At 39.0% G+C, this 22,051-nt stretch overlaps 1 long non-coding RNA gene and 1 pseudogene across 1 annotated transcript; one reads left to right on the top strand and one right to left on the bottom strand.

The window, feature by feature from the left end:
* The first annotated feature begins 484 nt into the window (after positions 1 to 484).
* On the top strand, positions 485 to 8,290 carry LOC129629032 (uncharacterized). The gene is made up of 3 exons (XR_008703054.1): positions 485 to 613; positions 7,927 to 7,973; positions 8,062 to 8,290. It is a non-coding gene; the product is annotated as an uncharacterized LOC129629032 (long non-coding RNA).
* Positions 3,440 to 22,051, bottom strand: part of LOC129629030 (interferon-induced very large GTPase 1-like) — a 57,899-nt pseudogene continuing 39,287 nt past the window's right edge.

Below are 22,051 nucleotides of genomic sequence, written 5' to 3'. Positions count from 1 at the left end.
TTGCCAGTTTATTTCTCTTCTTGCCCCTCTTCCTCATTTTTCTTCATCTGTGTGTAAACTGTTCATTGAATGAGCTGGACTCAGTGGTGTATAATTGGAATATTCCTTTATTTATCTCTGCCCTTGCTTGCCACCATGTTTATTTTTGTTCTCCCCACCCCCATTCCTGGTAATATTCCTGGGAAAGTGACTTTTCTAGTCACTTTTGGTATTAGAATATCTAAAGTCTTAGGCATTAAAAAGTTTACGTTCCATCTACTATCAAAACTTCCATCTCTTATTAAATCCTCAGCTGGCTCTTTGACCACCTTTCACCACCTCCATCAAGATCAGGCCTGATTTACAATTTCATAGAACTGGAGGGAGTAAGTGTGTCATGGCCTGTTTTCTTTTTCTCATTTCTTTACTTCCTTTCCTCCTCCTACTCTTATTATTTGGTTTGAGGGATGAGAGCTGAAGGGTAGCTGGTGCTATTTGTGATTTGTCTTTTAGCTGTTGAATATACAATAGGGGCTTGTTGTGGTTATGCTTTTGTGGAGTCTTCAGAATGCCCCCATACACTTAATGATCTGATGGTGCACTGTTTGCTGACCTGTTTTGCTGACATCCCAGGGTAAGCTCTTTGACTTTACCCTCATTCCTGCTTCTGGCAGTATATTTGCAGTTGTCTGTCTCTGCTGAAGTGGGTGGTGGGAAGGGTGGGGCATGGGAGGGGTGGGAGGGGTGGGAGTGGAGGGGCACAGGCGGGGTGAGCCGTGGGCGGGATGAACAGTGGAAGGGGTGAGGAAACTCTGTTGGGCAGAGGATCCAATCTGTATCCCATGGACCTTGGAGAAATTTAGCAACTTGTTCAGGAGTAGAGGACACTAGTGAGCATGAGCAGATAGCCCCAGCCTCCATGTTAACTACTGTTATTGCTGTTTCCTGGAGGTTGCTCAAACTCAGTGATGTATATAAACATCTCATCCTCTGCTGTCTTCTTCTCCTTTTGCCTTCAATCTTGATATCTCCTCCAAATGAAAAGACATATAAGTCTGTCTTAAATCCCTATGGATGTAGGGATGACAGAAATAATTAGTCTGTAATAGTCTGTAGGACACTTCATTCACTTAGAGACCTAAGTGAAAATCTTCTTAGTGCAAATTTCCATCTTTTTTAAAGCATGTGCTGGTGCTCAGTCCTGCCCAACTCTTTGCGGCCTCATTGACTGTGGCCCATCGGGCTCCTCTGTATATGGAATTTTCCAGGCAAGAATACTGAAGTGGGTTGCCATTTCCTTCTCCAGAGGATCTTCCCAACCTAGGGATTGAACTTCACCATCTCTTTTATCTCCTGCATTGGCAAGTGAGTTCTTTACCACTGGTGCCACCTAAGAAGCAACTCACATCGTATTTGTCTTCTTTATCTTGCCCTGGAATCCATCACTCTCCTAGCCCCATTCCTGCAGGATTCGTCCTCTCTTGCGTAAATTACTCTGGAAATTCCCGATGTCTATTGATGTGGTGACCCCCCAATTCCTTTCTTTCCATGATCCACATTTTCAGTGACTCTGAGAGACTCTTTCTACTGATCATGTGAACCTTACCTCCAGTGACCTTAAAACGCTGGCCATCTCTAATGCCTGTGACCTACCCTGGGCCCAGGGTAGGTGATGACTTTTGATGACTATATGATTCTCATCCCTATGAACTCTATCACCCTACTCCGTGTTCCTAAGATCTCCCTCACTGACCTCAACCCATTGACACTTTGATCCTGACCCCACCTTGATGGCACTTTCGTTTCCACTACTATCATAGAAAACCACATTCATATGTTTCCATCTACCTTCTTTCCCAACTTATATTTAGCCATTTGGTAGGGAACTCTTGACACCGTCTCTGAATTACATTTACTAATCACTCTCCTTAAATGCCTGAGGAATTGATAAAAAATCATTTATTTATTCACAAGAACTTTGCCTGAAAATCAAAGTTAATTATAATGCTTCTTAGTTAAAAGTGTTTGGACTTATTGAACAAATATGAAAAGCATTGAACAAATGTTAACATTGCATAGTTTTCAAGGATGCAGTGATGTCAGAGACAGGTGCTATATTGTGCATGGGTTCTGTTTTTATCACTATTTCAACTTTATCCTATTCGGAGGCTCCTCCAACTCTCAGTGAGACTATTTTTAAAGAACAAAAGGAAAATCCATCTGTTCAAGAACATCTGCTTCCTATACAGCTTTTCTGTTTCATGATTTCTTCTGGAGACATGGTCACTTGACCTTACACTGAAGAGTATGCTTGGGGCACAGAGATAGCAGAGTGAGCATTCCTATCCCCCAACTCTGAAAATCCAAGTCCTTTGATTGTTCTTCTTTGTACTGTATGTTTTCACACAGGCTGTGGAGGGATAGTGTACCCTTAAATGGAAGCCAATGAATGGCCCTATGCCAGACATGAGTAACTTTTTTCTTTGCATCAGGATTCCTTGAGATCATCAGCTTTGAGAACCTAGCATAAGTTATTGTTTCACAAGGTATAGGCTTGCAGAATGGAGATTTCCTCCCCTCTCAGGTCCTTCGTTGGCTTCAGCATGTTCTCCTTTTTTATTTCTGATCATGACTCTATGGCTCAAATAGTGTGAAAAGTCACAAAGGTGCTTGATTGGAGATAAGCATTTTCTTACATTTTAATATACAGAAACATTTCTTATTGAATTATCTTATAGTTTAGTCACTAAGATGTGTCTGACTCTTGTGACCCCATAGACTGTAGCTAGCCAGGCTCCTCGTCCCATGGGATTCTCCAGGCAAGAATACTAGAGTGGGTTGCTATTTCCTTCTCCAGGGGATCTTTTTGACACTGAAATCGAACCCGGGTCTCCTGCATTGCAGGTAGACTATTTACTAACTGAGCTACAAGGGAAGCCCCTACCTGTTCCACAGCCTTGATTAAAATGGCCGTTTTTCCCTGGTCATAAATCTTGTTCCATAAACGGGTCTTTCTCAGATTTGTACAGAGCTCTAGGCTTTGAATACCTAAACTCCTGTGACTTTTTTCTTTACCTTTTTGTAAAAAAACATGCACAGGCAAGGGCCAAAATGCCCAGGAAGAAGAGAAAAATGGTTAAATTACAAAAAGTTGTTTAACTTCTATTTTTCATATTTGTTTAATATTGTTTCCTGAATTGATGCAGGCTCTTTCCTGGCCAAGTTTCTGATTTTTTATTTTTTATTCCTGTAATAGAATAGCTCTAAATGGCATTATATTTGAGAACTGGAAATCTTGAATTTCCTATGAATGTTTTTGTATTCAAGCATTAAAAACTCTTCCTCACAATTTCATAGTGAAAAAAATACACTTAGAAATGAAAAGATTTTGTAACTTCCAGTGAATAACCATATATTGATAAAAATATTCATATACTTATTCTATAGATTTTGTAGCAGTCTGAAATGATTTTAATTTCCCTCTGTGAAAATAACTTTCTTGAAGCTTTATATAACATTCAGTTCAGTTCAGTTCAGTCACTCAGTCATGTCTGACTCTTTGTGACCCCATGAATTGCAGCACTCCAGGCCTCCCGGTCCATCACCAACTCCCGGAGTTTACCCAGACTCACATCCATCAAGTCAGTGATGCCATCCAGCCATCTCATCCTCTGTCGTCCCCTTCTCTTCCTGTCCCCAATCCCTCCCAGCATCAGGGTCTTTTCCAATGAGTCAACTCTTCACATGAGGTGGCCAAAGTATTGGAGTTTCAGCTTTAGCATCATTCCTTCCAAAGAACACCAACATTACATATTTAAAAATAAAAACATTCAGAATAATAATATAAAATATGTAGTTGGTATATTAAATGGAGTTTATTTGATTTTATCATGTACTCATATATATCAGTTATCTGTTTTTAAAGAAGAAGGAATTGAGGCAAAGAAAAATAAGGTTCTTACTCAAGAAATCTTTAACTTTTGCTATTATTGATTTAGTTTTAGATGTTTCATTTGAAAAAAAAAATTGATACAAGGAAGGTTTCATTCTGAGTGGGTGGTATTTTAGGCTTGTTCTGGTAATGCGCCTTCTTTGTTTAGATACTGGAACTCTTATCTGGTCATTGAGTATTAATTTTTTTCAAGTCATCAAGCACATCCTGCTTTGTGATTTTCTTCCAGGCATCAGGAATTTCACTTTCATTGATAAATCTTTTGTGATATTTTTCTTCTAGCTTTGATCTGAAGTGACAGACAAACCATTTCCAGTATGGCTGCGTGGATGTGTCTGGGGTGATGCTCCATGTGGCATATTCCCCTCCTGCTTCTCGATACGTCTTAAATGGGATTCTCCTGCCATCATTCAAAGCAAAATTACGATCACTTGCTAACAGACTAGTACAGTTATTAATGATAAGATGATCTGTTTGATACCACAACCTTCCACTGAGAATTAGTGGACGGTGGAAGGGAGCACTGTGGTCTCCTTCATGGGTAGGGATTGTGTTCGTACAAATTGCTTTACAGAAGGGACACTGTTTCCAGCAGCCACAGAGATGTTCAGAGAGCATTTTCTGGATTTCAGGAATCATTTCTTCTACAAATCTAGACAAACAGTTCTGTTCTACCTTCTTCATTTCAGGATCCAAAGCTTTACCCATGGCCTCTTTGATAAACTCGATATCTTTTATCTCCTGGTGTTCAATGCTTATCAAGTCTTTTCGTGGAAAGATCAAGGTACTCCCCAGGTGATCACAGAACAAATCTAACCACCCAGACACTGTGCTGCTTTTATCTTTAGCTATTGCTGTAGATGCATGCATAGCTGAGAGGATGGCATTCTTGATGTCATCTAAACTCATTTGTAGAAAAGTCTTTATTTTTTTACTTCTTCTGTCAGAAAAATATCTTTTAACATGGTTTTCAATGTAATTCTTCAAAAATGATTCTGGATTATTAAGATACTGCCAGTAGTTATCAAAATTTTCCTCTTCTGCCAGAGAGATGAGAATGTGTTTCTCCAGGTTAGCTCTGTTTTCATTGAATGCCCGGCAGGTGGATCGAATGTCCCCAGCAATTTTGAGGGCCATGTTTTTCCTTATGGTGCTGGAGACAGCAGGTGTGAGTTTCTTCCATAGAAAATCAACAAACCTTTTAATTGAAGATGCTCCTTGACAAGAGATCTTAAAGCTCATGAAGAAACCATCTTTCTTGCGTTGCAGATAGTGTACAGGATCATTTACCCTCTTGAATGCCTTGTGCATCTCCTTAAACTTCACTGATGCTCTTTGGAATAAACACAATGATAAGTCTATTTCATATTTTTTTGTAAATGTGTATCTTTTCTGAGTGGGTGCAGACATCACCTCCTCATGTATTATTCTCAGGATTTCATAGAAATAAGTTGGATTGTAATCATGCTTTTGCTGACATATTTTGTTAACAGTTTCATTAACTTTTGAAATAATGCAGTCAGTAGTCATATTTATGGAGTGTATATCCTGGGTCTCTATTGTCATTGTAGTGAGTCCCCAAGAATTCCTGTTCATCTTAACATGTTTGTCATAGTTGATTTCAAACTTTTCTCCAGAATAATTCATCAGTATGCTTACCATGTCTTTTTCCTTTTTGAAATATTCCAAAAGGATGTTTTCAGAATCCACGTCAATTTCAGGGTCTGTGGCTGGAGGGAGACTTGAGGACACATCCCAGATCCATTTTTCCCAAAGTGAGTTGAATCTCGCATGGAGCTCTTCCTCGCTGAATTCGGTGCCATTCAGCAATAAAGCCAAATTCTGGCTTTTTTCCAATAATTCCTTTTCATAACCTGACTTTTTGTTATACAGTTTTTCTTTATATTTTTCAAAACTAATCAGTTCGTTGGCTTTTCTCTGGCCTTCTAAAATTAGTGCCTGTTTAAGGGCTATTAGTTTATTTTCAAAATTTCCTTTCCACTGAACCAGTACTTTACTATCCGGGTCTTCATTAAAATATTTTTCAAGTTTTTGCTTGATGGCTTCATATATCTCTGTAACTGGAGCCTCCAGGGTATATGGTTCAAGTGTCTGGATTTTTCCATTCTGAATCTGGCTAATCAGCTCGTCCTGTAATCTCTGCACATGACTCCTCAGCTCCCATGTCCAGGAGTTATACATGGTTTCCAGTTTGCTCATGGCCATGACTTCTTGAGTGTTCCTAAAGCTGAAAATAAAGTTCTCATTCAGTAGGGCTCTCCACAAATCTTGAACTCGGGATTTTACACCTGATATCTTCATGATGCTTCCCCTAGATTCCTGTTGGGCAGTCACAAGAATTCTGCTTTTTAGTTCCTGAACATTGTGGCTGTAGCGAGGATTGGGAGGGGCCATTGGGGGATTGCCATCCCAGAGGTGAGCAAAGTAGTAGACGTGGGTATTGGCGTCAAACTTAATGACATCACTAAAGCAGGTTACATCGGAGCACTGCTCTTCTGCAGCTGCTCTTGCTGCCATTTCATCCAATCTCTCCTCAAGCCGCCTTCTTCCTTCCATAATTTGGTCTTTAGCTGTAACTTCCCCCACGTTCTGATGGACAAAGAGGCAACTGGGAGAGATTTTCACTTGTTTCCTTCTCAGAGAAGCTTGGATAACTATTTGTAGAATATCTTGCATTTCTGATGGATTTCCCCCCATAATATTGATCAGAGTCAAGTTTCCAAGTCCGATGACAAAGGTTGCCAACTCATTGTCATGATTCTGGGACTTGTTGCTGAGTTCTGGGGCTCGAAGTCCCTCTGTGTCCACAACAAGCACAAAGTCAAAGCCAAGTTCAGCTGTGAATGTCTCCTCCACTTTCAGAAGCTGCATGTAGGCCCCCCGGGTACACCTCCCAGCACTGACAGTGAACTGCAGCCCAAAAAGGGCATTCAGCAGGGTGGACTTCCCTGAGCTCTGCAGGCCGAGGACAGAGAGAACAAAGAGCCGCTTGTTTCCAAGGTTCTCAGAGAGCTTGTCAAAAACAGCTGCCACCCACCTCAGGGGCACATATGAAACATCCCCATCCATCAGCTCAATGGGAACACCAGATATCATCAGATCTGCAGCAATGTGGGGAAGGGAGAGAAATAGGGTATCTTTTGCGGGTGAAGCTTCTTCCAGAGCTTCATAGATCTGGCCAGCTTCTCTGAGAATGTGCTCAATTCCCAAGGAACAGTCATTAATCTGTCTGGAAATAGCTTCTATCTCATTTTGCCAGTCTTTCAGAGAGCTACACTTTGGGCCCTCTTGCTTTTCTTTTTGAACCAATACCTTTTTCTTCTCATTTAGATTTTCCAAGTGTCCTGCAGTCAGTTTGTCCAAAGCTACATTCAGCCATTGGAGGAAGTAGAGTTTGGTGTGAGTTTCTGAATGATTTTGGAGAATTTCAAGGACAGAACGCATTAAAGCATTGAGAGGAAAGGCTTTTCTGAACTGTTCATGTCTTATCATTTGTTTTTCTGTCTCAGTCTCACTTTTGTGTTGTTCAATGCTGCAATTCCCCTTTTCTCTTAGATGATAGAGTTCTTTGTCCTTTTTACACCAAAGTTACCACAGTTTTCCCTGAAGAGGTAGTAAGTTTTCCTTGACCTGAGGTATTTCCATTTCTCTCAGTAGGGTCATTAGGCCCTCTGCCTTTTCTTTGGCTTCCTTGCAATCTTTCTGGTCTTCATCAATAAGCATTCCTTGCTTGCGAGCAACTTGGGCACAGTTCTCCAAGCTGAGTGCAGTGTTAGAGAGCTTCAGCAAACGTTTGATTGTAGTTGTGAGCTCCCCTATTAATTCTGCCTCATTTCTGTTCCTGATCCCAATTCTCACTCTTGGGCCAGAATTATCGACTGTGACTTTTCCTTTATCATCAAGCAAAAAGATTAAAGGTTTTGATGACTGACACATGTCACTGACTATTTTTCGGTTTCCTTTATTGTGATCAGAAATTGACATCAGGATCACAATTATGGAAGAAACTTCCTTCAAAAAGGTGAGTTGCTTCTCATGTTCCTTTGCATCTCCATGAAGATTGGTAAAGGTCAAGCAGTTGTCAAATCTGTCCTGCTCTCCCCCCCCAGGACAGAACCAGGTGACTTCCACCACTCCTCCCATCAAGAGACAGTATCTGCTGCTGCCTTTGCAATGTCGGTGAAAAAAGACATCATGTTTGCGTTCACTGAGAAGACGGTTCATGATCTGTGATTTGGAAGCAGAGAAGCCAGTTCCAACTCTAATAAAGGACACAATGGGGGCAGAAACACAACACATCTGTTGATTCGTGTAATTGTCCTTCTCCTCATTTATTGATTTCCCTAGTTGCTGCCAGCTCCTTCGAAGTTGTCTGAGAGACCAGAGAGAGAATTCAATTTGAGCATTGCAAGGATTAGGTGTGAGAAGGGGGAGGGCAAACTGACACATGGAAAGTTTGTCCAAAATATACTGTCTGGCAAAATCATCTGCACAGTGAAGAATTGCCATCTGAACATCCATAGGGTGAACATAGGGTCTGACATTAGTGGCTGCTGAAGGCTTAGTAGGATGAACAGTTTCTTCAAGTAGATCTTCACATGGATCAAAAGCCTCCTTTTCTTGATTTGAGGTGCTTGAATAGACTTGGTTCTCTGTGTATTCTTCATGTTTGATGATCAGGTATCTCAGCCCACAATCCAGCATCAATAGCTTCTGTAGGAAATAGAAGGGAAGTTCTCTTTCAGAGCAGGGCTGGGTGTTGTACACAGAAGTCTTGTGGATCAGTTGGAAGTTAGCTCTGCTCATTTTTCTTGGGTAGTAATATTCTAGGCCTAGACGCTGGAGTAAGTCTTGAAAGGCTCCATTTTCTATGACTTCCTTCTTTTTCTTTTCATTATCATGTGTTTCGTGGGGCTCTTTCTTTTCATGGAAGACACTTTGCAATTCTTTTATCACCTCCTCCACTTGCAATGAAGAGACAGTAGCCTCATATTTCCCATCAATGAGCAGTCTCAAGTCTTTGTCTAGGTTTTGCCAATCATGATCTCCATGATTGGTGAGGACATGTACAACTTCTTTAGTCAAAGATTGTCCCATGTGTTGTTTGGTCAATGCCAAGCGTTGTGTTTTCACCTCCTGAGAAACAGCTTTGATACCCGCTGTTGCTGTCAGACCTGTGAGCACCAGGAATGCCTGAGCCCTGTAGTTGCAAATATTTTTGAGCTCTTGGTATTTATTTGGTGCAGTTTGCGTTTTGTCCAATAGGAAGTCTATCTCATCATGCCCCAGGAGATACTGAAATATATTGTCAACCACATGATATCCTGCACCAGATGCTATCAAAAGTAACAAAATGTGTGTGTCTGTCTTCCCTGTTTCTCGGAGGTATTTCAAGAAACAACCTAGAGACAAACTGACCTCATAAGTCAGCTTCCTTTGAGCTTCCTCTACCAACTCTGTAGATTCAGAGTTCGCCTTTACTTCCCTAAGACCCTTCTGTGCTTTTTTAAATATTTCAATTAACTCAGAAAATTGGGTGATCTGGACATTGTCTTCCTTTGGTTCTGACTGAAATATCCACTCCATAATGGAATGAGCCTGAGGAAAGTTTGTTACTATATAGATGTGAGGATCCAAAAGACGGCTCAACTGAGATTTAATAAATGTAGTTCCATAAATGGGAGATTTTTTGCAAAAGTTTACCGTGTTTACCAGAAAATTCTGCAGACCCCTGTCTTTTAGGCATATATTAGTCCAAGTGGTATAACTTCCAGTTTTTTGACTCAATCTTTGCATGAAATTTATCAGCCTTTTAAGCTGTTCTTCAGGATCAAAAACTTTCCAGGATTTCACATCCTCTAGGAAAATCCTAGCCTCCTTCTCAATACTCAGTAATTCTCCCTCCTGGATCTGGGCAGTGAGTTCATTCAGAACAGTATAGTGGGCTTTCAGGCAGTTAGCTAATTTATGAGGATCCTTAAAATCACGACTGTGGCTAGAGAGAACAATGTCCCAAACAGGTACCAGCTGAAGTCCACGGTCAATGACACACCAGGTTTGATTATTGGCAACTAGACCAGCTTTCCAGTCAAAAAAGCCATTTGCTTCTGGTGGGCCACCTGTCTGGGCCACAGATAACTGAACTTCAGTTTGGAGATTTTGGAAGGTTGATTTCTGAGAGGCTTTTTTCGAATGAGAGTCTGACATATCCAGACCTGCACCAATGTTCACTCCAAAGCCACTGTAACTGCCCCTTATGAGAATATTCAGGGCCTCTGCTGCTTGCTGCTTCACTTCTGCCAGCTGCTCTTTTTGGAAACCCTCTGAAATGGCTTTCCACCAGTAGATTCCTCCCAGGTGCAGAGGGCCCTGGTTAGCATGAGACCCATACCTCTGGAAGAAGGCTTCAGCCCTATGCCTCAGCAAGCGTAGTTTGTCTGAGTCTTCTGACTGACTCAGAAGGTTTTCAATGTATTTTAATTCCTGGAGAGCAGCATTGGAAAGTTGGAGCTGGTCAATGGGAAAGTAGAAGGAGGCCAGTGGGATATAGATGAACTTGATTGAGCAGAAATAGGAGTGTGTAGAATGTGACTGTTGTGTTTTCTTGGATTCTGAATGCATGCTCTGATCCATACCAGCTTCCAGGCTAATTCCCCAACCTCCACACTTTGCTAAGGCTGATACGCTGAAGCCCAGCTTCTCTACAGTCTGAGTGAACTTGGATTCTTCTTGAGAAGATGTAAATTCCTTCATTTCCATCCGTGTACCCTGCTCAGGGCCACGGAGTACAAAGTCCTTGGGGACACAGAGTAGCTCCTCTTTCTTCTTTATAAGAGACCCTTGGTCACTGGTTTTGTAAATTCCCTCTAGGGCTAGTCCTCCAGATGCATGTCTCACCAGTTCTCTATCTGGGAGATTTTTCCTGTAGGACAGTGCCCCCTTTATGTTGAGTTGTCTCTCCGTGTCTTCCATGACTTCTCTTAGGGCTTTTCAGGAATTGGACAAAACTCTTTCGGGATCTCCATTGCCTGCCTCAGCTCCGCTTCCTTTCTCCTTTCTGCCTCATCTTGTCACTGCCTTCCTTCTGAAAGCATCTCTCTTAATTTCTTCAGTGTCCATTCTGCCTTCTTCTGCCTTTTCTTTACTGATTCCACATGAGGCTCCTATAACTCTGAAAGAGTATTTGAGTATGACTGGTTAAGCAGTTTCTCCAGGGCCCTTTTCTTTCAGGAAGGTTGCACCTGGCATTTCAGTTTCTGGAGGTCTTTTTCTTCTAGGTGTTGTAAGGCATGGGTAGAAGTCACAACCAGGTGTTCTGCAGCTTTGACAACTAGTATTTAACTGCCAGTCCTACTTCCCTGAGCAACTTTTGGAGATCTTGCCCATTTTTGCCTCTGAGTAGGGGTTCATTGTGCATAGACTCTGCTATGTACATGGCTGTGTGAAGATAAGACACTCAGTTAGCCTGTGGCATGTTAATATGCAGAATTCTGTGCTTAATTTGCATAAACCTGTTGCTTTTTACACTAATACACTTCATACACTAATAATAAACTATCAGAAAAAGAAATTCAAGGAACAAGCCCATTTATGATCAGACTAAAAAGGATAAAATACCATGGAATAAACTTAACCAAGAAGGTGAAAGACCTATACTCTGAAGGAATTTGAAAATGATAAAAAGGAATGGAAAGACATCCTGTGTTCCTTAATTAGAAGGATTAATGTTATTTAAAATGTCCATACTATCCAAAGCAATCTATAGATTTAATGCAATCACTATCAAAATACCCAGGACACTTTCACAAAAGTACAACAAAATGATTCTAAAAATTTTTTGGAACCACAAAAGACTTAATTGCCAAAACTGACTGGAGACAAAAAATAGCTGGATGTATCACGTTCCCTATTCAGACTATACTATAAAGCTATGTTAATCAAAACAGCATGATATTGGCATAAAAGCAAACACAGATCAATGGAACAGAATAGAGAGCCCAGAAATAAACCAACACACTAATGGTCAATAATCTATGACAAGCCAGGTTTGAAAACAATGGGAAAAAGATAATTCCAATAAGTGGTGTTGGAAAAACTGGATAGCTACATTAAAAGAATATTAGGAAAAAATAGACAAAGAATAAATGGATGTTTCTCCAAAGAAGACATACAGATGACCAACAGGCACGTGAAAAGTAACTCAACATTGTTAATGTTAGGGAAATGCAAATTAAAACGATAATGAGGTATCACCTCAAACCAATCATAATGGCCATCATCATATAGTCTACAAATAATAAATGCTAGGAGGGTGTGGAAAAAAAGGAACCCTTGTGTACTGTTGGCTGAGAATTTAAGTTGGTTTAGCCACTATGGAAAGGCTTGTAGAGTTTCCTCAAAAATGAAAAATAGGATCACAATATTACTCAGCAATTCCACTCCTGGGTATATATGCAAAGGATGTGAAGACAGGCTATTGAAGAGATATATATACCCCCATGTTTTCTGCATCATTATTAACAATAGCCAATATATGGAAACAGCCTAAGTGTCAGTCTATGGCTTAATGGATAAACGATATGTGATACAGCATGCACATGTATGCACAGATAGACACAGATTGGAATTTTATATAGTCATGAGAAAGAGGGAAATCATGCCATTTGTGCATGACAACACAGATGGACCTTGAGTGCATTATGCTAAGTGAGATAAGTCAGACCAAGAAAGAGAAATTCTGTTAATATCATTTACATGTGGAATCTAAAAAAGCCAAAGTTGTAACAACAGAGTAGTATGGTGGTTACCAGGGTTGGAAGGTGTAGGAATTGGGGAGATACTGTTTAAAGGTACAAATGTGCCATCAGTAGATAAATAAGTCCTAGACATCTAGGCTTGCCTGGTGGCTCAGATGGTAAAGAATCCACCTGCAATGCAGGAGGACCTGGGTTTGATCCCTAGGTTGGGAAGATCTGCTGGAAGAGGGCATGGCAACCCACTCCAGTATTTTCCCAGATAGGGAGAATCCTCGTGGACATAGGAGCCTGGTGGGCTACAGTCCATGGGGTCGCAAAGAGTCGAACATGACTGAGTGAATAAGCACCGTGCATAGCACACATAGTGATTATAAAGAATATACTGTATTATAAACGTCAAAGTTGCCAAGGGACTTTATGTTGATTGTTCTCACCACAATAAAGAAATGATACTGTGATGTGATAGAGGTGTTAGCTAACTCTATTTGGTCATATGGCAATATAAAAATGTATCATATCAGCACCTTGTATACCTTAGACTTATGCAAGGTATGTTAATTATATCTCAATAAATAAAATGTACTTCATAGCTGGTTTATACTTGTCACCCACTTCTCACTCTTCATCTGACACTAGTTAACATTATTATATTATATATATATATATATATGTTATATTGTAAGCTATATATATGTATAGTCAAATTCTCTTTATCTACTGATGCCATCTTAATGTGTGTATGTAGAACCAAATACTCTCATATTCAATGTTTTCTCATTATATTTTTAACCCCTCTATCTTTGAGACATATTATATGAGATGAGATTTCACATGTTTCAACTTCACACATAATTCAGGTTTCCTCTCTTATTGCATTTCCTGTCCTACTGAATGTCACTATTATAATCCTATGCATCCTTCTTCCTCCTAATGTGAATGTAGTTTCATGTCCTTTCAAATTATCCTTTTCAATCACTCCTAAATCTCAATTCTTTTTAATCCCCTACCAGCTCTCCCTTAGATTTTTCCTTCATTTTTTCTTTATTGGATCACTATAATTGTCATCTCATCTTACAGTCATTTTGATTTTGTGCTTTTCATCTGCCCCAGTGTCACTAAAATTTGAATCTAAATTTAATAGAAGACTCAGTAATTCAAAAAACAACTTTTCTGGGCTTTTCTGGTGGACAGTGGTGAGAAATCCGCCTTGCAATGCAGGGAACACTGGTTCGATCCCTGGTCCGGGAAGATCCCACATGCCACAGAGCAACTAAGACCATGCACCACAACACCTGCGCCTGTGCTTAGAGCCCACAAGGCACAACTCCTGAGCCCATGTGCTGCAACTACTAAAACCCGTGTGCCCTGGAGGCTGTGCTCCACAATAAAAGAAGCCACCACAATGAGAAGCCCTGGGTATATATGCAAAGGAAGTGAAGACAGGATGTGGATGAGATATATGCAGTGTGCATATGCGCACTGCAACTAAAGTAGCCCCCACTTACTGCAAGTAGAGAAAGCCTGCGCACAGCAGTAAGGATCCAGCGCAGCCAAAACATAAATTAATTAAAAAAGAGAACTTTTCCAACTGAGTTATCTAAAATATCTAGATAAAATTTTTAAACAAATTCTTTGAATTCTCCAGGAATTTAATAGATAGTGAAATAATATCTGATGGAAGAGGTAAATAAATTTGAAGCAAGTGAAACTTTTCCATTACAAATTAAAGAAAACATTCAGGATACCTTGGCATACACCTAGGAAGACAAATAAAAGAAATCCATAATCAAACATATCATAGTGAAACTGCAGAAAATACAACAAGAAAAGCAAAGTGTTTAGAGAAAAGCAGATTTTAAAAAATTAATTTAATTGGAGAATAATTACTTTACATATTGTAATGGCTTCCTATGCATCAACATGAATCAACCACAGGTATACAGGTGTCCCCCGCAATCCTGAACCCCCCTCCCACCTTCCTCCCCACCCTGTCCTGGGTTATCGCAGAGCACCTACTTCGGATGCTCTGCTTCATGCATCGAACTTGCACTGGTCGTCTGATTTACATATGGTAATATACATGTTTCAGTGGTATTCTCTGAAATCATCCCACCCTCGCCTTCTCCTACTGAGTTCAAAAGTCTGTTTTTTACATCTATGTCTCCCTTGCTCTCCTGCATGTAGGATCGTCAGTACCGTCTTTCTAAATTCCCTATATATGTGTTATTATACAGTATTTATCTTTCTCTTTCTGACTTACTTCACTCTGTATAATAAGTTCCAAGTCCATCCACCTCATTAGAACTGACTCACATGCATTCCTTTTTAATAATTGAGTAATATTTCATTGTGTATATGTACCATAACTTCCTTATCCATTCATCTGTCAATGGACATCTAGGTTGCTTCCATGTTCCAGCTATTGTAAATGTCCCAGCTATTGCTGCACTGAACTCTGTTGTACATGTGTCTCTTTTAATTCTGGTTTGCTTGGAGTGAATGTCCAGCAGTGGGATTACTGGGTGGTATGGCAGTTCTATTCCAAGTTTTTTAGGAATCTCCACACTGTTCTCCATAGTGGCTGTACTAGTTTGCATTCCTACCAACAGTGTAAGAGCATTCCCTTTTCTTCACACCTTCTCCAGCATTTAGCTATAGACTTTGATGATGGCCATTCTGACCAATGTGAGATGATACCTCACTGTGGTTTTTATTTGCCTTTATCTAATAATGAGTGATATTGAACATCTTTTCATGTGTTTATTAGCCATGTGTATGTCTTCTTTGGAGAGATGTCTTTTTATGTCTTTTGCCCACTTTTTGATTGGATTGTTCATTTTTCTGGTATTGAGCTACATGAGCTGCTTGTATATTTTGGAGACTAATTCTTTGTCAGTTTTTTCATTTGCTATTACCTTCTCCCATTCTGAGGACTGTCTGAGGTAAGTGGATTTTATCTTCAAATAATAATTAGAGAGAATGATGACCTCAACAGCACTGATGGAAGCCAGAAGGCAGTAGGATGGAGGGTTAAACCTACGGAAAGAAAATAGCTGATAAAGTAGGATTCTATAGAGTTTAAAATATTCTTAAAGAATTATGGTGGAAGAAAAACATTGAAAACAGCACAGTAACAGAATTTGTTACCTGGAAATGCACTTTGAAGGAACTACTAAGGCATGTTTTTTCAGGAGAAGGAAAATATCACCAATGATCAGTCAGAGATGCAGGAAAAGATGGTGAGCAACAAAGGAATAAATATATGGAAAAATCTAAATAAATGCATAAAACAGTGGGGTTTAAAATACATGATAACAAATGCATTTAGGCTGGCGTTTTTGCCAAATGGATTTAAAGGACCCTCAGTTCCTTGGGGTATTTGAGAGGAAGGTCAAAGATTCTGTTGATTTTGTAGAGTGTATGTTGCAATTTCTAGTACAATCTCAAATATAAGAGTCAAGAATATATAACTGTCAAACTAACACAGGAAAATAAAATAAGAAACATTTCATTATACAACTTATCAAAATTTGTGGGCTATAGAGAAAGCTGTGCTTAGAGGGAAATTTACATTGAATGCATACATAACAAAAGAATAATTATATGAAAACAATAATCTAAGTTTCCATCCGAGGAAATGGAATCAAATTCCATTTGATTCCAGCCAAATCAGCAAGAGAAAAGAAATAAGAACTAAAAAGCCAATAAAATTTAAAACAGGAAATCAATAGAAAAAAATCAGTAAAAGTATAACATGATTCTTTGGAAATACCAGCAAAACTAATAACTCCGACTGTGAAAAAAGGGAAGACACAAATTACTAATATCAGAAATAAAATAGAGGTTATGGGTATGAATTCTGTGATATCCATATTCTATGGATATGAATTCATTGAGGATGAAAAAAAGAGTACTATGAAAAACTGTTTGCTCTCACATTTGATAGCCTAGATAAAATGTATTAATTCCTGGGAAGATAATAAACTATTATAGCTTATGTGAGGAAATAAATACTCTGAATAGGGCTGTTTCTATTTAAAAAATTGAATCAATAATTAACAACCATCCAAAACAGAAAGCACCAGTCCCAGTGGGATCACTGGTGAATTCTACCAAACATTTAAGGAAGAAACTGTACCAAATATCTACAATGTCTTTCAGAGGACAGAAGCAGAAGGAATACTTTCTAATTTAGTTCATGAGGTCAGTGTTACCCTAATACCAAAACTAGTTAAGGACATTACAAGAAAGAAAACTAAAAACCTATATCTCTTATGAAAAAAATTAACAAAATAAATCTAATAATGTAAAAAGGAGTTATATACCACAACCATGTAGGATTTACCTCAGGTAACTAAAGTAGATTCAACATTCAGAGTCAGTTCATGTAATATACTACAATGAACTAAGAAGAAAAACCACATGGAGAGAACCCATTTGACAAAATCCAATACTTACTGATTATTAAAATTTCCAGCAAGCTAAGAATAGAGGGGAACTTACTAAACTTGATAAAAGACGTTAAAAAACCCCTACAGTTAACATTATACTTAATGGTAAGAACCTAGGAGCTTTCCTCTTAAAGAAAAATAGGTTAAGGGTATCCCCTCTCATCCCTCCTCTCACACATCCTGTTGGAAGAGTTAGTTAATAAGATAAGGAAATAAAAATATACTGATTGGGAAGAAATAAATAAAACATGTCTTTGTTGTAGATGACACTATGTTAAAAATGCTAAAGAATCAACAAAAAGTCTCCTGGAACTGATAAGTGAATACAGCAAGTTTGTAGCATATAAGGGTTAGCATACAAAAACTATTGTTTTTTTAATATGCTAGCAATAAGCCATTGGAATTTGAGATTAAAAACACAATACCATTTAAACTAGCACCCTCACAAAATAAATACTTAGATATAAACCTGATAATATATCTGCAAGATCTATATAAGGAAAACTACAAAATTCTGATAAAAGAAATCAAGGAATATCTACATAAATGGAGAGATATTTCATGTCTAATATTGTTAAGGCATGAGTTCTTCCCAACTTAATTTATAGAGACAACGTCTTCTCCAGCACCACAATATGAAAGCATCAGTTCTTCACCACTCGGCTTTTTTAATGGTCCAACTCTCACATCTATTCATAACTACTAGAAAACTTATAGCTTTGACTATATAGGCCTGTGTTGACCAAGTGATGTCTCTGCTTTCTCTAGGTTATTATTACTGTTTAGCAAAAAAAAAAAAAAAAAAAAAGAAAGAAAGAAAGAATTGAGCTATAAAGCTATGAAAGACCCAGAAGAATCTTAAATCACATTGCTGTGTGAAAAAGACCAGTTTGATAATGCTACATACTTTATGGTTCCAACTATATGAAATAGTGGAAGTCAAAACTATGGAGACTGTAAAAAAGATCAATGGTTGCCAGGAGTTTTGGAGAGAAAAAAAAATTGGTGCCAATAGACTTGCTTAATGCAGGGTTGCCCCCAAACTTCAATCTGGGAAAAACACAGTATCCATAAAGCACAATAAAATGAGATATGCCTGTGTACCTATTAGAATGGCTAAAATTCAGATCACTAACAGCACTGATTGCTAACAAGGGTGTGGTGTGAAAGCTTATTCATTGCTTCTGGGAATGCAAATGGCATAGCTATTTTGAGAGATAGTTTGTTTCATTCTTACAAAGCTAAACACTTTTTTTCCATATGACTAGCAATCATGCTCCTTGGTATCGATACCTAAATTATGCCTCACAAAAACTAGTACAAAGATATCTATAGAAACTTTATTTATAATTTCAAAAACTTGGAGACAACCAAGACATCCTTCAGTAGGTGAGTGGATAAATAAACTGTGCTACTTCTAGACAATGAAATATTATTCAATTCTAAAAAAAATGAAAAGAATGAAATGAAATGAGAAGCAGTCTTTTGGACTCTGTGGGAGAGGGAGAGGGTGGGATGATTTGGGAGAATGGCATTAAAACATGTGTAATATCATATGTGAAACGAATCGCCAGTCCAGATTCGATGCAGGATACAGGATGCTTGGGGCTGGTGCACTGGGATGACCCAGAGGGATGGTACAGGGAGGGAGGTGGGAGGGGGGTTCAGGATGGGGAACACGTGTATGCTCTTGGTGGATTCATGTTGATGTATGGCAAAACCAATACAATGTTGTAAAGTAATTAGCCTCCAATTAAAATAAATAAATTTATATTAAAAATAACAAAAAAATATGAGAAGACATGGAGGAAATGTAAATGTATATTGCTAAATGTAAATAGCTAGATCAAAAAGGCCGTGATTCCAACTGTAATATATTCTGGAAAAAACAAAACTATAGTGAAAGTGCGAAGATGAGTGGTTACAAGTAAAGGATGAGAAGGAGGAGCACAGGGGATTTGGGGGGCAATGAACCTATTCTCTATATGTAAAAGCTTGTTACACTTCATTAGGCATTTTTCAAAACCCATAGAATATGCAAGACATATATAAACTATGTGCTCTGGGTGATTCTGACATTTCAGTGTGGGTTCATCACTGTAACAAATGTGCCACTTTGTTGGGGGATATTGATAATGCAGGAGATCACACATTTGTGGGGCCGAGAGGTATATGGGAAATCTCTGCAACTTCTGCTCGTTTTTGTGTAAACCTGAAACTGCTCTAAAAAATAAATTCAATAAAAATAAAGCAAAGTTTACAGACTTGGTGAAATTGAATCTACAACTACTTTTTGAAAGATTTAGTATTACCATATATTTTGTACCTGATAAAACAAACCAAGAAAAAATCAGTAAATACAAAGAGCACTCAAACAATATGATTAACAACTCAACCTAATGTCCTCATTTAAAACTGCTCACACCATATTTGCATTGTGTCTCTAATGACTTTTGGGAAACTTCTAGGCTTGGCACAAACAAACTGCTTATCTGGACAGAGGACAGACACATATTTGGGTATTGTTTGTGGACAGTTGAAAGGAGAGAAGACAGTTGAATACCTGGGGTGAGGGCATGAAGATATGTATTTGGAGAGCCGATTTAGAGATCTGCCTAAGACAGAGATGTGGTCTTCAGCAGACAGGACTCCCCATGAAGGTGGATCAAAAAATGATGTCCCTATTTGCACTTATTGCCAGATTTCCAAACCTCTTCCTCTGTTTGTTTTCCCATCACATTCATCCCACTCTAATTTTTCCAGTGTCTCAGGTTCCAAATAGTTCCCTTTGACTTCTGTGTCTCTTTAGCTCACTACAATCAGACATCATATTCTCAAATTTTTCCATCCTGTTCAAACTCATGTATATACCATAGACTATGTATCAGGTGTTCTGATTGAAAATGGGATTATAGGTATGAAAAAGACATGGTCAGAGAAGGTTCTGCATCAGTTGGAGGGAAGAAAATCATGAGTAGTCTAGGAGGAGGAAGAAACAAAACTTTAACTGGAGTTCCTCTAATCCTCTCTAGATTGCCTTTAGTACTTGATTTTCTAGAGAATACATAAGGTTCATCTACCTTCTTTGAGCCTTGCTCTCTCAGTTCAGTTCAGTTCAGTCACTCAGTCATGTCTGACTCTTTGTGACCCCATGGACTGCAGCATGCCAGGCTTTCCTGTCCATCACTATCTCCCAGAGCTTGCTCAAACTAATATCCATTGAGTTGGTGATGCCAACCAACCATCTCATCCTCTGTTGACCCCTTCTCCTCCTGCCTTCGGTCTTTCCCAGAAGCAGGGTCTTTTCTTATGAGTCAGCTCTTCGTATCAGATGGCCAAAGTATTGGAGTTTCAGCTTCAGCATCAGTCCGTCTAATGAATATTCAGGACTGATTTCCTTTAGGATTGACTGGTTGGATCTCCTTGCAGTCCAAGGACTCTCAAGAGTCTTCTCCAACACCACAGTTCAAAAGAATCAATTCTTTGGCTCTCAGCTTTCTTTATAGTCCTAATTCTCACATCCATACATGACTACTGGAAAAACCATAGCTCTGACTAAACGGACCTTTGTCGGCAAAGTAATGTCTCTGCTTTTTAATATGCTGTCTAGGTTGGTTATAACTTTTCTTCCAAGAAGCAAGCATCTTATAATTTCATAGATTCAGTCACCATCTGCAGTGGCTTTGGAGCCCAAGAAAATAAAGTTTTACACTGTTTCCATTGTTTCCCCATCTATTTGCCATAGATGTGGGACCAAATGCCATGGTCTTCATTTTTTGAATGCTTAGTTTTAAACCAGCTTTTTCAGTCTCCTCCTTCACTTTCATCAAGGGGCTCTTCAGTTCCTCTTCACTTTCTGCCATAAGAGTGGTGTCATCTGCATGTCTGAGGTTATTGATATTTCTCCCGGCAATCTTGATTCCAGCTTGTGCTTCATCCAGCCTGGCATTTCACACGATGTACTCTGCATAAAAGTTAAAAAAGCAGGATGACAATATACAGCCTTGACATACTCCTTTCCCGATTTGGAACCAGTATGTTGTTACATGTCTTGTTCTAACTGTTGCTTCTTGACCTGCACAAAGATTTCTCAGGAGACAGGTAAGGAGGTCTGGTATTCCCATCTCTTGAAGAATGTTCCACAGTTTGTTGTGATCTACACAGTCAGAGGCTTTGGCATAATCAGTGAAGCAGAAGTAGCTGTTTTTCTGGAATTCTCTTGCTTTTTCTATGATCGAACAGATTTTGCAATTCAATCTCTGGTTCCTCTGCCTTTTCTGAATCTATCTTGAACATCTGGAAGTTCATGGTTCATATACTGTTGAAGCCTGGCTTGGAGAATTTTGAGCATTACTTTGCTAGCGTGTGAGGTGAGCTTGAACATTCTTTGGCATTGCCATTCTTTGGGATTGGAATGAAAACTCGCCTTTTCCAGTCCTGTGGCCACTGCTGAATTTTCCAAATTTGCTGGCGTATTGCGTGCAGCGCTTTCACATCATCATCTTTTCGGATTTGAAAAAAGCTCAACTGGAATTCCATCACCTCCTCTAGCTTTGTTTGTAGTGATTCTTCCTAAGGGCTACTTGAATTTGTATTCCAAGATATCTGGCTCTAGGTGAGTGATCACACCATTATGGTTATCTGGGTCATGAAGATATTTTTAGTATAGTTCTTCTGTGTATTCTTGCTACCTCTTCTGAATATCTTCTTCTTCTGTTAGGTCCATACCATTTCTGTCTTTTATTGTGCCCATCTTTTCATGAAATGTTCCTTTTGTATCTCTTCTTGAAGAGATCTCTAGTCTTTGCCATTCTATTGTTTTCCTCTATTTCTTTGTATTGATCACTGAGGAAGGCGTTCTTATCTCTCCTTGCTATTTGGAACTCTGCATT

The sequence above is a fragment of the Bubalus kerabau genome, chromosome 15, assembly GCF_029407905.1.
Source record: "Bubalus kerabau isolate K-KA32 ecotype Philippines breed swamp buffalo chromosome 15, PCC_UOA_SB_1v2, whole genome shotgun sequence".
In the NCBI taxonomy this organism is placed as follows: Eukaryota; Metazoa; Chordata; class Mammalia; order Artiodactyla; family Bovidae; genus Bubalus; species Bubalus kerabau.
The sequence above is the reverse complement of the archived record's forward strand: the minus strand, read 5'-3'. Positions and strand labels throughout refer to the sequence as shown.